Source organism: Asterias rubens, chromosome 6 (assembly GCF_902459465.1).
Source record: "Asterias rubens chromosome 6, eAstRub1.3, whole genome shotgun sequence".
Taxonomy (NCBI): Eukaryota; Metazoa; Echinodermata; class Asteroidea; order Forcipulatida; family Asteriidae; genus Asterias; species Asterias rubens.
This window is the reverse complement of record NC_047067.1, coordinates 11,474,531-11,491,384: the sequence shown is the minus strand read 5'-3', so window position 1 is coordinate 11,491,384 and position 16,854 is coordinate 11,474,531. Positions and strand designations below refer to the sequence as shown.

General features: G+C 37.5%; 1 protein-coding gene across 1 annotated transcript in view; it reads left to right on the top strand.

The window, feature by feature from the left end:
* The window catches only part of LOC117291579, a 43,699-nt gene that overhangs the window by 13,307 nt on the left and 13,538 nt on the right, over nucleotides 1-16,854 (top strand). The gene's annotated exons all lie outside the window — the stretch shown is intronic.

Genomic DNA, 16,854 nt, shown 5'->3' with positions numbered 1-16,854 from the left:
ATCGACGTGTTGCTATTTAAACGCAAAGTAAAAAGACTACGAGCCTTTATTGGAAACCATGGGACGGCTGTGTGTGTGTAGTAGGAGTGGTAGGTCCGTGTTTTGCGGAACTTTCTAGTGAATTTTTTCGATGATTATCTCAACCGTAAAAGTGTAAACATACAAGCGGACATTTAGTGTGCATCTAACAATTTTACACAAGGGCCACCGACGGCATTTGGATAAAAAAGGGCACAGCACTGTATGGCCGTGAATTGTTGCTATTTTCGAGAGCATCATGGCAGTGGCACATGGCAGGTTATTTTTGAGGTGGATATTAATAAAACAATTGTATGTATACTGTACAACTGATGTATGGGAGGGGGGTTGGGAGTATACTGTTCTTGACTGTTACATTATAATTTCCAGAAATTTTCTAAAATTGGATCACCAGCAGGCAATTCCTGGGAAACCTTCGCAGAGCAAACGCACAGAATTCAGCTGTCCAAACACGCAGGCAGTCTATGGCTTGGTTCATGCCTGTAGCTGTGTGCATCTGTGTGCTACATGAATATGATGGCAATTTATTTTTGGACGACCTATGCATCCTACTGTGTGACAAATCTGTAAAATCTAAAAGTGGGGTTTGAAAAAAAAAAAAAAATTACTGTCTAGAGCATGATTTGAATCAATGTTTATTGATAGTTTCCTTTTTTCAACGTCTTTGTTCACGGTGCCAACTGCCAAAGCTCAGTTGGTAGAGCGTCTGCATATTTCCGGACTTTGTCTGTTCAAATCCATTAAAAAATAATTTATCAATATAAACCACAAGGGAAACTGACTGGGTAAATTTGTAAATGATTTTTTGGGTTGAACGAAGAATTGACTAGAGTGGGATTCGAACAAAGATATTGACAAAATAGGGACACCGCCGATATAGGGCTAGATAGCTCAGTTGGTTAATCCGGAGGTCGTTGGTTCGAATCCCGCTATAGTCAATTCTTTGTTCAACCCCCCCAAAAAATAATTTAATCAACCCAAAGTTAAATTTTACATTTTCCCTCGTTGTTTGACTTGACATTTTGTATCTTGACTGAATGTTTATGTTGTGTTCTTGTGTGAAGAAACAAGGTCATCACACTGTCAATATGGGTCCCAAGAGTTCACACACAGTTCCTTCCTCCAGGCTGTGTGTGCACCATACATACAGGATGTATAAAACATCGATTACAAATGTACACAATGTTGTATAAATTTATTAATTAATAATAATAATAATAATATCGAAGTCTTATATAGCGCATGTATCTACCAAACAAGGTACATGTACTCAAGGCGCTGAGTATATACAAACTTTCAGAAAGAAAGGTTATTGCAGTGATGAATTCTGAGACCCAATTATTTAGCACCTTATAAGGGTTTACAAGGTGCTACGGCGCATTAAGCAGCCACAACCAGGAACACTGGGGCGAACCCCTTCTCTTTACGATAAGTGCACTGGGTTCTTTTACATGCGTTACATAACACATGGGACCAACGGCTTTACGTCCCATCCGAAGGACGAAGCAATGGTAAAGTGTCTTGCTCAAGGACACAGTGTCATGGCTGGGGATTCGAACCCACACTCTGCTGATCAGAAACACCAGAGTTTGAATTCGTTGCTCTTAACCTATTGGCCACGACACTTAGGCAGTCCGCGTGGTGTTGTGGTTTCTTTCCATGCTTTCTCCACCTCTAGAACTTTGGTTTTCGGTTCGAATCCAGTCGTGGGTATTGTAATAATAATAATAATAACGAAGTCTTGTATAGTGCACGTGTCTACCAAACAAGGTACATATGTAGTCAAGGCGCTGAGTATATTATACAAACTTTCAGAAAGATAGGTTATTGCAGTGATGAATTTTGAGACCCAATTAGTTAGCACCTTATAATGGTTTACAAGGTGCTACGGCGCATACAGCAGCCACAGCCAGGAACACCGGGGCACACCCCTTCTCTTTTCGATAAGTGCACTGGGTTCTTTTACATGTACGTGGAGTGGGCTTTCAGTCCCGACCTGAATGTGTGGGTTTTTTCCAGGTGAAATGGGTCAATAGTCCTGCTGGCCAGTCTATACAATAGTTCTGGACGAACCCTGTTAAAGCTTCAAGATGTAGATTATTTGTGCAAGTTCTTTCACAACCCAGTGAAAGTGCATGTAACAGTGCTTATTTCATTACCCTGAACACCAGTTCAAGTGCTTGCACTTCCTTTTGGAGAGAGAGTGTTTCACGACCTCGTTATCATTCACCAGGCCTGATACATGTACTTCACAGAGGCACTGGAAGCGATTGCCTCCATGCCCCCGGTCATTGCCTTGGTGCCAGTGAAATGCTCCATTAGAAACTTACAAATATCCTCACTTTTTGGAGAGAGTGTTTCACGACCCCGTTATCATTCACCAGGCCTGATACTTCACGGAGGCAACGGAAGCGATTGCCTCCATGCCCCCGGTCATTGCCTTGGTGCCAGTGAAATGCTCCATTAGAAACTTACAAATATCCTCACTTTTTGGAGAGAGTGTTTCACGACCCCGTTATCATTCACCAGGCCTGATACTTCACGGAGGCAACGGAAGCGATTGCCTCCATGCCCCCGGTCATTGCCTTGGTGCCAGTGAAATGCTCCATTAGAAACTTACAAATATCCTCACTTTTTGGAGAGAGTGTTTCACGACCCCGTTATCATTCACCAGGCCTGATACTTCACGGAGGCAACGGAAGCGATTGCCTCCATGCCCCCGGTCATTGCCTTGGTGCCCGTGAAATGCTCCAGTAGAAATTTACAAATATCCTCACTTTTTGGAGAGAGTGTTTCACGACCCCGTTATCATTCACCAGGCCTGATACTTCACGGAGGCAACGGAAGCGATTGCCTCCATGCCCCCGGTCATTGCCTTGGTGCCCGCGAAATGCTCCAGTAAAAATTTACTAATATCCTCATACATGCACATGTGGGGTACCCTTTACTAAAAAGGCAAAAATGCCTCTGGTGCTGTTGCCCTACACATGTATCAACATACAAGTACTCAAAAAGCAAGCATACAGGCCTGTTCATGACAGTGCACTACATGTATGTCCTATTCCCCTGAACACCAGTTCAAGTGATTGCACTTCTTTTTGGAGTGAGTGTTCCATGACCCGCATTAACATTCCCCTTGTGCAAGTACAAGACAATGTACGTACATGTACATGTACATGTACACTACAAGAAGCGTCTGAGCGAGACGTTTATGAGATGCAGTGTGTCATACTCGTAACGTCATGCACGATTAAACCCTGTGACAAGATCGGTATAATGTACCATGTTCACATCATGGATGCGTATCTGATGTGTGCCCTGGATTATACATGTATTTAAATGCTTTTAGGGGACAGGAGGTGTGCGGGTTGGCTTATAACATGTAGAAATCATGAAATCAACCATTTTGTATAATAACAGTGATTATTAAAAGCCATTGGGCACTTTCGGTAAACAGGTTTGTCCAAAGGCCCACACTTCGCGTATCACAACTCACATATAAAATAACAAACCTGTGAAAATTTAGGCTCAATCGGTCATCGGAGTCAGGAGAAAATACCCACCCTTGTTTCCGTACGTTTCGCCGTGTCATGACGTGTTTAAAATAAATCTGTAATTCTCGATATCGAGAATTGATAATTGTTTTAATGTTTTCTCAAAAAGTAAAGCATTTCATGGAATAATATTTCAAGGGGAGTCTTTCACCATTAACTTCTGTAAACCCCGTAAGTTATTTGTAAATCTGTGAGCTTTCATTTTTTTGTCTGTTCTGAAAGTGTATAATGGCTTTAAAACTCTTCTTTTTTTTTGCTTGATTTTAAAGGCGGAATGCTATGGATTTCAGCCTGTCAGGAACACATTACAGAAGTTAAAGTTTTCCTCTGTCAGGACTGTTGATTTTTTTATCTGCGACTGATGGCGATTGTCTTTACATCTTTGATTGTTACGATCATAAGTTCAAGTAGTAGTCCCAGCAAAAAGCAGGACAGTTCTTTTCAGAACTGAGAAATCTCCAACTGAACATGCGATAAGTCTACTCCCTGTTAGTAGAATAAAAAAATACAGATCTCTATAGAACAAACTCTATCTGGCAAGTAGATACACACCGCAAACCAAATACGTATTTACACCCCACCATCCAATGCCTCAAATCCTAAATATGAAAACTTGTTTATTATTGCTAAACATGAAGGTAAACATGAAGCAAAGTTGCTGTAAATGCTTTCCCTAGGAAAGACAAAGACTACGATACCAGTTTTTGGGCTGCCTATGTAGTGTTTAAAACTCATGTTTATTGAAAAGATTGGCCATAAAGTTGTTTTCATAGTCTGTGAACTTCCTCAAACATTTTCCAGTTATTTATTCCCACGCATGTTTTTCCTGATGGTGTCACACTTGTGGTTTCCCAGACAATGTTCTATGACGGGTTTCGTTATCGCCAGACACAGCCGGTACTGTTTGCACAAGGAAAGAGAAAATTACATGTTGAGCTGTATTAATTTTAATGGATTTTAAGAACTAACATAGTTGATTGTGACCGCAACAATTAAAGCAATAGTGCCATGCTTTAGCCTGAAGTGTTAGTTAATTTGGTTTGCAAGTCGAGTCATGTCACAAGTAATTTTTACAAAAGTCAAGTTAGGTCGGGAGTATTGTTTTCTGTTGGGAAGCCAAGTTGCCAGTTAGTTTTGCTCAAGTCAAGTCGCAAATAAGTTTTGCTCAAGTTGCAAGTTGATTTTTTTTTTTAAAGCCAAGTCAACTCACAAGTAATTTTTGCTCAATCTAAATCAAGTTACCAGTCTATATTACATGTTTTTGCTCTACAAGTCAAGTTGCAACTCACTTTCTGACAAAAAAGTTGAAGCTTGCAAGTCATAAAACATGGTGAATCGCAGAATCAAGTCAAAATCATTGATATGAGTCAACAATACTGCCCAAGGATCTGCAAAAATATCCTAAATCTCGAAAACATTTTCGTTCACATACAGACCAACTTGGTCTTAAAGGGTCACATTTCCTGGTTAAACTATTTCCCATCAACACCATGTTTATAATAACAACGGTGGAAATAGTACAGCTACAATAATTTGGAATCGTATTAATACAATAAATGTTTCAATTTACTACAAGTCAACAGATACAACGTCACTGGATGGGAGAACACCAACATTTATTATCCTCATGCTCTATAATTGACCTTTTTATGTTAAAAAAAACCTGGTTGACATGGATTTGCTGAATGTTAACAAAACATTCAATTATGAAGGCTAAACAGATAATGTGACCAGATTCAATATTTCTGCAAACTTTGTGGGGAAAAAATATGAACAGATATGATTTATTAAGGGAATAAAAGGGTAGCGACGAGTTCTTACACGGCCGTTTAAAGTCGGCAGGGTTATTGCCGTGTGATAAACGCCTGAGCCAAAGCAGGGGCATTTAGCGCACGGCAATGACTCTGCAAGGTTTTAAACGGACGTTTAAGAACGAGTCACTACTCTTTTATTCCCATTCACAAATGCCCTTTTGTAAAAAAACGTACAAAAATACAATTACAGACACTTCGACAGTTGAAAAGTCGAGGTTTGAAATACTTTTTAAAAAACTATGTGAAGAGTCTGTTGTGCGTGGTTTGTGTGTACGCTTGCGATTAGAAATAGATTACGCGCGCGAGCTTAGAAGTAGATTACATGCTGTTGCTAATAGCTATGAATTGCACGCCACGTAATAAGGCCGAATAACAAAAAAATACCAGTTGATCGTCCGGATTTTTAAAAAAAGAGGAGGATGAGGGCCTTGCTATTTACTATTATTTACTAAATTTTGTTCAAGATGGCCGCTAAGTATTTCAAATCAAACAGGCCACCAATTCTTCAGTTTGAATCAACCCCAAACTTATTTTATGAGGACCTGTGTTAACACTAACACTAACAGGGTCGGATAACACTAAAAAGATTTGCTGGTGTGGTAGGCATTCACTAATATTGTTTTATGAAACATACGGTTACAAGTGTTCGAGAGCATCAAGTTAGATTCGGGAAAAGCTCCTAGGCCAGTCCTTTTGAAAAGATGGATTAAAAATAAAATAAACTTAATTTTTTTTTTTTTTTTACAAAAATCAAAAATAGTAAAAGGATGCGGGCGGGGACGATTAACTGTTTTTTTTATAAATTTGGCCTAATCTTGCGCGCCTGACACGCGGAAGCCAGCCGGTTATAAACACTGGTCATTATCAACCGTTTAAACACCCCCACGTGAAACGTTCTCCACCAAAAGGAGTAGAGAAACAGTCTTGGGTATTTATGAATGGTTTTTAAAGGGAAGGTACACGCTTGGTAATTACTCAAAACAAATATTAACTTAAAAACTGACCTGGTAACAAGCATTGAAGAGCTGTTGATAGTATAAAACATTGTGGGAAACGAGTCCCTCTGAAGTAACGTAGTTTTTGAGAAAGAGGTAATTTCTCACTAAAGTAATAAAAGACTTCTAGCTAGAAGTCTTTTATTCTTATCTGAAAGCGAACAATTTCGTCCAACAAGGGTGTTTTTTCTTTCATCATTTTCTTGCAACTTCGATGACCAATTGAGCCCAAATTTTCACAGCTTTGTTATTTTATGCTTATGATGGGATACACCAAGAAGTGAGAAGACTGGTCTTTGACAATTACCAATCGTGTATCTTCCCTTTAATTTGTCTAACATAATTAAATATGTAAGACTTCCCTTGAGTAGCAATTTGTTAAAAAAGATATCACCAAAAAACCGAAGCGCTTATGTCCTCGAAGGATTCGTAAATGGAATACACAGTCTGAGAAATGTTTGTCACACTTATGCTTCTAAGGATAAGTTTTGGGGCATAAACACTTGTTATCTTTTTCCATAAACACATCCTTTTGAAGTGAAATGATTCTCAAAATGCTTTTTTTAAAGGATTTGGGTACATTTTCAAAATGTCCATAGATTTACATTAAACTTACAGGGTTTGAAGATAATGATAGTGGAAAGCTTCCCTTCAAAAATTACTTACTGAGGTGCTGTAGTTTTTGAGAAATGATTAAAACAATGTCATGAAAATACATTTGTAAATGATTAAAATAATTTTCGTCTCATGAGACGAAAAATATTTTCATGACATTGTTTTACTCATTTCCCAAAAACTACAGCACCTCAGCACGTAATATTTTCTGGGAAGCTTTCTACTATCATTATCTTCAAACTGTGTAAGTTGAATGTAAATATGTGGACATTGGGGTTTTTGTCCTACAAAAGTTACATAGACCCTTTAAGGCTACTTTCAAAATACTTTCAAAAATACTTTTAAAAGCTGACAACCAAGTAAGTTTTTATTGCTATTACTTTGAGAAGTGATAACCAAACCACATTCCCTTTAAAAAGTAATGAGCCTGCATCTCTAACAGACTGCAAAAGGAGCAGGTGTCAACAACCTTTCATGAATTAAAGATAGAACGCTGTATAACACAACAACAAAGCAATAAAAGTGGGCCAGTATAAAACAAAGTTTATAACAAAATATTGAAAATAATGTATAACATTTTGTTGGGGAAGAAATAGACTGCCAATGAGTAGGTGTCAACAAACTTTCATAGATTAAAAACAGAATACAATGAAAAGGCAAGGTGGGGTTGGTACAAAGCAAAATGTGAATAGTGAGGGTTTGGAAACTTATGTTCTACATTTGTAGGGCAGAAATGTTTCACATACATGTACAAGGTGTGTTTATTTCGCAGGCTTATGTTTGGAAGAAAGGGAAGGTCTTTATGTTCATGTTTTTGTTTGGTTAAAGGCAGTGGACACTTTTGGTAATTACTCACAATAATTATTAGCATTTAAAACTTTACTTGGTAACAAGTAGTGGGGAGAGGTTGGTAGTGTAAAACATTGTGAGAACTGGCTCCCTTTGAAGTGGAGTACTTTTCGAGAAAGAAGTACTTTTTCGCGAATTTGATTTTGAGACAGGCCTCAGATTTAGAATTTGAGGTCTCGAAATCAAGCATGTGAAAGCACACAATTTTGTGTGACAGGGGTGTTTTTTTTCTTCATTATTATCTCGCAACTTTGACAACCGATTGAGCTCAAATTTTCACAGGTTTGTTATTTTATGCATATGTTGAGATACACCAAGTTAGAAGACTGGTCTTTGACAATTGGCAATAGTGTCCAGTGTCTATAAAGGGTTAGTTTTTAATCTGTTCAGATGCCCGAACCCTATTTTGCCAATCTTCTTACATTTTACTGATTGAATTTTCTCGCTGTACATATATCATGTATGTTTAAAATTGAATGTTTATAAATGAGTGCAGTAGTGGTGAAATTCATGAATTGGAAGCTAGAAATGTCAATTTTTGTGAACAAAGTGAGTGAAAATATTCTGCATGTTGTGTAGACAAGCTAGGTCTGGGAGGGCACATCTTTTTTGATGACAGTTTTTTGCCTTTTGCACTTCCCTGGACGGCCTGTGTTTGTTTTATTGTTGTTGTTTTTTTTGTCCTAAGAATTAAAATAAAATAAATAAATAAAATAGATTATTCAAAACATTCATCATGTTTTGAAGGCTACCACATTCCAAGTAAAATATTTTGGGTCATTTGTAGATGAAAACCTATCCATTAAGATTTTGCGGATTGTGTTGTGGCATCCTTTAAAATAAGGGAATCAATGTGTGGTGAAGAGGTTTTCAACTAGTGGTTTGGCCTGGTTCTTGATAATTTTGCTGAGACAAAGTCGAGGTAAATTATCAAGAACCAGGCCTCGGCGGGTTTAAACCACTAGTTGAAAACCGATTCAACACACTTTGATTCCCATTCATAAATACCTTTTCGTTCAAAAAATTCATCTACACCTTTTTGTCAAAAGTAAAATAAATGCAATTTTTTTAATATTTCAATGATTTCTTTCAACACAACACACCTCCAGCTATGAAATGGTAAGGCCCTCGGGTTAACAACTCCTTATAAGGGAATGCTGTGCGCGTCGCACGCATCGCGTGATGTGGTACAACTGTCCCCGCCGTTGCTCTCGACCAATAGGAATGAAGAAACTGTCTTATAAGGTGCAAGCTCGCGTGTCACGCCCATGTTTCAACACACTTTTTACTGGTCATAAACAAATGTTTTTACACACCCATGTGACGCGCTCTCCACCAATAGGAATAGCAAAACTGTCTGAGGTATTTATGAATGGGCTGTTTTGTACTGCTGAGGACATTTGTAATACCAAAGGGCAGTTTTTAGTCAACCAACTGCACTGCATGCATTGATGCACAAGGCATACTTTGGCAGCACAACAGACAGTTTTTGTGCTGGAACTCCTTTTTTCCCAAAGAAAAACAAAATGAGAAAACAGAAATAGGAGTGAGCTTTCTTACCGGAGATTTCCTGAAACTGGTTGCTTTATTTAAAGAGTCTATACTTTTTCCTAACACAAAACACAATGTCCACAGATTTACATTAAACCTACACAGTTTGAAGATTGTATAGGTGCTGTAGTTTTTGAGAAATGAGTAAAACAAATAATTTTCGTCTCAATTTTAGCATGTAAAAAACGTAATAACCAGTTATGCTATGGTTTTGGCATAATATCATAACTGGTTAATGGGATTTTACATGCGCAAATAATTTTCGTCTTCTTGAGACGAAAAGTATTTGTTACTAGTTTTATTTTTTTCTCAAAAACTACACAACCTCAGTTAGTAATATTTGAAGGGACGCTTTCTACCATCATTATCTTCAAACCATGCCAGGTTCAATGTAAATCTGTGGACATTTTGAAAAGATACCTGAATCCTTTAAACATGGTTAATTGCCTCCTGTGACAAGGCCTTAGTGTAGTCCCAATACGGAAAAGTAAGTCTGAGAACAGTTACGTCAGAAACGCTTTTCCAGATTAAAACTTTCTGGCATGAAAACTGATATCTTTTTACCCATAACAACATTACTTCAAAAGAAAATGTTTCTCAAAATGCTTTACACCATCGAAAGCTGCTGTAGGATTCTAACCAACAGTTTGTATTGCCATATTGCCATTAATTTAGTCTAGCGAGCAAAAGCAATTAAAAGGATGGGATGAAAGTGCCAATGAATATTATCCAAGTTCATGGTTTATGACAAAGGCCATGAAGTGGTTTGAATAATAAATGTTGCATGACCAATAATCCTAGGGTCACCTAGATGTTATATAACACAGGTTGCACCTTCAATATTCCTACTTCTGTCATCCATATAGAATTCCTAGTCAAAACAACTTATCTCCCAAAAATACACTTAAAGGCACTGGACACTATTGGTAATTACTCAAAGTAATTGTCAGCATAAAAATTACTTGGTAACAAGCGATTGAAACACTGTGAGAAACGGCTCCCTCTGAAGTAACCTAGTTTTTGAGAAAGAATAAATTTCTCACTAAAATATTTGATATGGATACCTCAGCTGAGGTCTCGAATTCAAGCATCTGAAAGCACACAACTTGTGCGACAAGGTTGTTTTTTTCTTCCATTACTCTCTCACAACCTCGACTACCAATTGAGTCCAAATTTTCACAGGTTTCTTATTTTATGCATTTTGTTGATATAGGCCTACCCCACACTTGATAAGACTGGTCTTTGACAATTATCAAAGGTGTTCAGGTGCTTTAAGACATGTAAGAGTACATTTTTCATCCACATTTGAACCATTCTTGGGCCGTCACCCAAGAGTCTGCCAAGATAAATCCTGTGCCAAGCGACGATCGCTTTTGTAAAAAAGAAATAGCGCATTCCCCATTAAAAAGGCCATCCTGCCTTCAATTATGCTGTCTATCCCGCTCTCTGTCCCCCAATTTAAAAGAAAGAAGAAAAAACAATGAGAGAGGAGTCTGAAGCTGGAAGGACAAACAACATGTCGGGTTGGATTTCCATTTGGCGAACCGGGGCCTTGTGTGATAAGGGTGTAATATTGCGCACTTGTGTTTTCATCCCTTTTTCATCTTATTTTGTCACCTGAGATGAAAGCTGTTGAGTTTTCCTTGACACTCAGTTCTCATTATGAGACTCATGCAGGCAAGATTTGTTTGTTATGTTCGCTCAACCGTCATTCTAACGGCTTAGAGAATTAATGACAAGTGTCTGATACATGAGTGCACGGCTGCATGGTTGTATCTTTGAGTTGTTAAAGGTTAAGGCAAGGTGTTGAACTTCATGTGGGATAATTCTAAGGGATGGTTTAAAAACTTAACTCATAGTTTCCAATTAACTGTGCAAACTTCTGTGCAGCGTAAACATATACATGGTAGCTCATCCCAAAACGCCTGTTTGTTTAAAATAAAGTTGTATTTATTTATTTATTTATTTATTTATTTATTTATTTATTTATTTATTTATTTATTTATTTATTTATTTATTTATTTATTTATTTATTTATTTATTTATTTATTTATTTATTTATTTATTTATTTATTTATTTATTTATTTATTTATTTATTTATTTATTTATATTGTATTTATTTGTTTATTTGTTTATTATTATTTTTTTTTTGGGGGGGGGTTGGAAACTTTATGGAATATTATTTTGCATGGTTGGCCAGCTTTGCCCTTCCTCCTTGTAGCCTGTGTGCTCAAGGGCCACCTTAAGATAAGAATATACTGTCACAATGCTTTTTTGGAAGTTGAAGACAGTTTAGATTAATAGTGCAAGCTGCATACATGTAGTGCCAAGACGGATCTTATGCTGCAGTTAACATGAACAAGTACATTTATGGTAGGATTTTGAAAGATATTTTGTAAGAGTTTACGTGGTTAGGGCAATACATGTATCTTCAAACAGCATTGTACAGTCTGCTGACAGATTGCTACTGTTTTTAAAACAGATGTGTGCACATGCTGTACAACATCTTAGATGCAGTGTGGGGTTTGGGAATTAAAGGGATGTACGTACATTCTGCATACATGATCAGATGTATTATTTTTCTTACTCTTATGTTAATAACAATAATGAACCGTTTTTGTACAGCGCATGATCACAATCACAGAGAAGTCTCTATGAGCTTTGAGATGAAACGAAAGAGAAGTAAAAGTTAATAGAGATGTGAAGTAATAACAAAAGCAAAATTTAGTTGATACAGAAAGAAGTACTGAAGGCTATTGCAAAAGTAAATGTGTTTTAAACTTTGTCTTAAATAAATTCACCTTGCAAATCACAGATTTATTCATGAATATTTTGCATATCGTACATCATACGTGTCATATACACATTAAACAGAACGAGAAAACAAATTATTTTAATGGCCGAGTATTGTCTATGAAACAACTGGAGTGTAAATAACGATATTGATCGACCGTTGCTGCATGGGGAAATTATAATGCCTCAAAAATCACATTAGCACTGAGTACTTCGGAACCATATGAATCAAAAATGAAGTGAACTTTACTTGCGGTAAAGGCTGTGGATACATTTTTTATGATCTAGCTGGCACAAGCTCATCTGAACAAAATGTAGCCAGAGCAGCCCTGGAATAGCACGCTGGCCATGGCCTCTGTCTTGGCCTTGGTGCCCGCTCAAATGCTTTCCATTGACTTTAAGATTTTCCTAAGGAAGCGCCCTGCAAAATGAAAATGGCCTTGCCCTTATGAAGATGAAATTCCTGGACTGTCAAAATAATTGCAAGTACCGGTACTTGTACTAACAATGTACATTTTTTGGTGCCATTTACATTATCAGTTTTGGTTTGATGAAGAGCAACATCAGAATTTGGGACGTCCTACATGTACACGTAGTGCTCACCATCAAGGGAAATCTTTCTGCAAGGAAATTTGTTAACGTTTTTTCCATAATGCTCAAGTATAACCAGTCTTTTCATGCAAGAATGACATTATTTAGTCTTCATGGGGGTCAGCTACTTAAATGTAGGGGCTGCAAAAGATGATACAAATTTGTTGCTTAGCATCAATGCATGCCTACCCAAGGCATAATTACCTACCCAAGGCATAATTAAGAAGTAAACACTTGGCAATCAAATAAGCACATTATAGCCCGACAATAAATAATAGCATTGAAAGAGGAGCCCTGTCATTCGACACTCCAGTTATTCATACAGGATCAGGCTAAATGAATGTACTTGTAAGAGACACAGTACAGCGGCTTTCTCTTGATGAGGGCAAGGATATTATTCTCTCACAGTCTCAGGAAACGAAGGAGTGGGGAGTGAGAGAAAAAAGCCTCGGTTCGGGGCATGGAGGTGACGAGATGGGAGGGAGTTAAAGATGAAGGTCTTGAGGCTTATGTATGTGTACATGAACAAATTATCTATGAATCTCTTTTGTTGTCTCTGAAAAGACCTGCTATTTCCAGAGCCAACACTTTTCCCAAAATAAGAGATTTTACTTATGGCTGTTGTACTCTCAAGTCTACTATTTATAGTTACTTCTTATTTTTCACACCGTGCAAGCGACAAACACCACTTAACTGTAAATTGTAAGAACCACATAACATTAGGAATTGCAACTTTATACATCAAGTAAACAAGTTTTGAGATGTGCCCCCTTTCTTCATATCAAAAATTGATTTTGTGCATTCACCATTATAATGTATTGATATTTTTGTTCCATTGAGCTGTGTACAAATCAGGAGGCCAGGCTCTGCGGCTCTTCTGTAAAAATTTGATGTCATTACAGGTTACATGGGGTTGTGGACTCCTAGATAACAAACAAGTCCAAAATTCCAAGTAATAAAAATATTTGTTTGGTTTAAATCTCATGAATTTTCCTGCCGGAAATCACATTGAGAATCCAGGTTATTTCGGATGACCTAAACCGTGATCTTGGTAAGAAATTGGGACATTGTCGGGGCAGTGTTTCGGTGGGATACTTGCGGAATCCCAGTTCAATTTTTCACGGGGACATGTAACTAAGTGTAAAAACTGTAGCATAACTGCTGGCAGCATATTCAAGGGAAGTTTTCCTACCATTTGACCACTGTCACAGTAGTATTAGTTACATGTATGAGCAAATCTGTGAACGTTTTCTTTTTAATGTTGCGCCACCCTTTAAGAAGGCAATTAACCTTACTTGCTGATGTGTCACTTGTAATCAGTGCCGCTTGTGTGAAGAAAATGTTAGCGCTTGTTTGTATATTGAAATCACTTTGATGGATGGGAAATGATGTCTTGTAGTTGTACCGTACATGTCCCATGGAGGTATACTAGGTCAGTACATCATCCATGTACATGTTATGTACATTTGGAGAAGGGGGAATAGCAGCAGCAATTGGTGAATAGGAAAAACAACCTTTACTGTGATGGAAATTTGCATTCAATTCAAATAAAGGTAACCTAATCGGCTAGGATGGAATCAAATATACATTTTGTTTCTAGGTGTTTAAAGGAACATTACAGAACTGTTTTTTGCTAACAAAACAGTTGCTGGCAGTGTAAGCACTTTATGTAATCCACCAACATGTACATAAACTGACAAACCTGAAGAAGTTTGAGATTGATGGGCCATCTGGGTCATGAGAGAATAGTGAAAAACCGATTACAAATTTTGCATTGCATTGATGCCAAAACAAAAATGAATAAAACGCTCACTAGGTGATAAACTCAAAACACGAAATTAGATTATTTATTTCTCATCAAATATGACATTTCAGACAGAAATATTTAAAGGGATGTTTTTTACTATCATCATCATTAGACCGTGTAAGTTTTATGTAAATCGGTGATCTTCACAATTTATGTTTCTAACCAATTTTGTATCATTCCTTGAAATGACTGGTAAAATGTTTGTGGTTTGTCAAGATTTTTAACTGGTCTCCCTACAATCCTGCATCTTCAGATTTTCTTGAAAGAGGCAACCTTGCTACCACAGATATGAAAAGACTTGGATGTCATGACCAGACCTCGTGATATATTTGTCTGAAATAATGTAAAGTCTCTCTCTCTAGTCGACTGAGATCGGAATCATGTTGAGGCACGCCCATCCCTTTCTGTCTCTCATTAGGTTGGGAAGATCAGCTGGAAGCACCCCAATTGTCCTTAGCAAATACATCTGTATATCTGAGCCTTTGTCTTCCCCTGTTTCTCCTTCCATGTTTCCGTGACCAGGTGATAAGCTGAGAGATAGGTTCTTTGGAGTCTCGGAAGAAGTTGTTGTATTTTGGTGGATAGTTTTGGTTCCTTACCATACAGTTCTGTATTTGTCATGTGTTGACTCCAGTGAACGTTGAAGCATTTCCACAGAAAAGTAGAGAGTCTGTAAATCTCTAAAATGTTCCAACCTTTAGAGGAAGCTTCATTTCCACACCATGATGAATATGTTACGAAACATATTTTGCAGGATTTTTCATTTTCAGACAATTTCATCCCTGATGTACATATTAGTCAAAGGACTGATGCATTCTCATAAAAAAATGGCTTGGATACATACATGTTGGAACTGTTTAAATTGCCCCAGCTGCAGGCAGCTGTGAATCTGAGTTGAAACTAATTGTGCATTTAATGTTCTCCTAATTTTGGAGCCTACACTGCCTACATGTGATGTACCTGTGTTCTAGGTGTTGTGTGTGTACTAATTGTTATAAAGAGAACATTTTGAACAACCAAAACAAATATGTACACTTGTAAGCATAGACCTCCATGGTACAAGTATCTCGAAAAATCTTTACGATACTTTAATGTACTGTACATGTACAGTGTAGTACAGTGTGGGGGCAATGTACATGTATATGAATAGTTCGTACACTACATACATACGTTACAGTACACAAATAGTGCAATGTACATTGTATAACGAACTTTGGGTTGTTTATCAATTTCAGCCGAACATTCAGTTTGGTTTATCCATGACGTGCAATTGAGTCATCAAGATAGCACATATCTTGGTGTAATATAGGCCAGACTATTTTGTTGGCCTATTCAGCTTCTGTTTGATATGTACATGAGCTATAGATCCATGTGACTGCACTGTCCGTTGGGATAAAGATGTACCTGTACATGGTTCATGATGTACATGTACATGTTATTACTTCGTATTTCTTTGGATGTACATACATGTACTTATAGTGCAGGCATGCCACTCTTCCGCGTTTCCGCCTAATATATGCCTGGCAACAACAATGAACAACTACAATAATGTAAAATAAGCCTAGTACATGCTAACAATGCACCTTAGAGCATAATAAACCTCAACATTTTCTAGGGTACCATTGTGGGTCTCGTTTCGGCTGCCTCGCTCCGCACTTGCGTTGTGCCTTTGAAGATTTTCCTTTTTTTCTTCTCAACGGGCAGTTGCATGCCTGATAGTGCATCTTACAGCTACATGTATGCATTGACTACACTTTAAATACAGTTTGTGGGTTGACAGGGTTTTCTCATGCATACAAATTACATTAAACATATAGGCCTACCTTTTCAAATAAAGAGTTAGTGACTTAATGAAATGAAAGATCCACCCTAAACGTGTAATTCACTTGTCAGGAATGAGTAACAATATAAACATGAATAAGAAGTGTTTTTTGTGCATCTACATATATATGTGTATGTACACTAAGTACATTATGCAATTTGCTATTTTGACTGCATATTTTTCTAGCAGTGCCTGAGAAATAAAATAAACATAAAATACACGTGTGAGCGTAATCCTGAGAATTACACGTGACTTTGGATTTGTTTCCGAGGAAACCTACATGTAGGAAGCATTTTTCATCTACCTAAGTGATCCAGCTTTCCTTGGGGCATGAATGCGGAAAAAGAGCATCTTGACTTAGGATACTTAAGACTATGTACTCAAGTGGGAAGAGTAAAAGTCAACAGCCCCACCCCTTTCAAA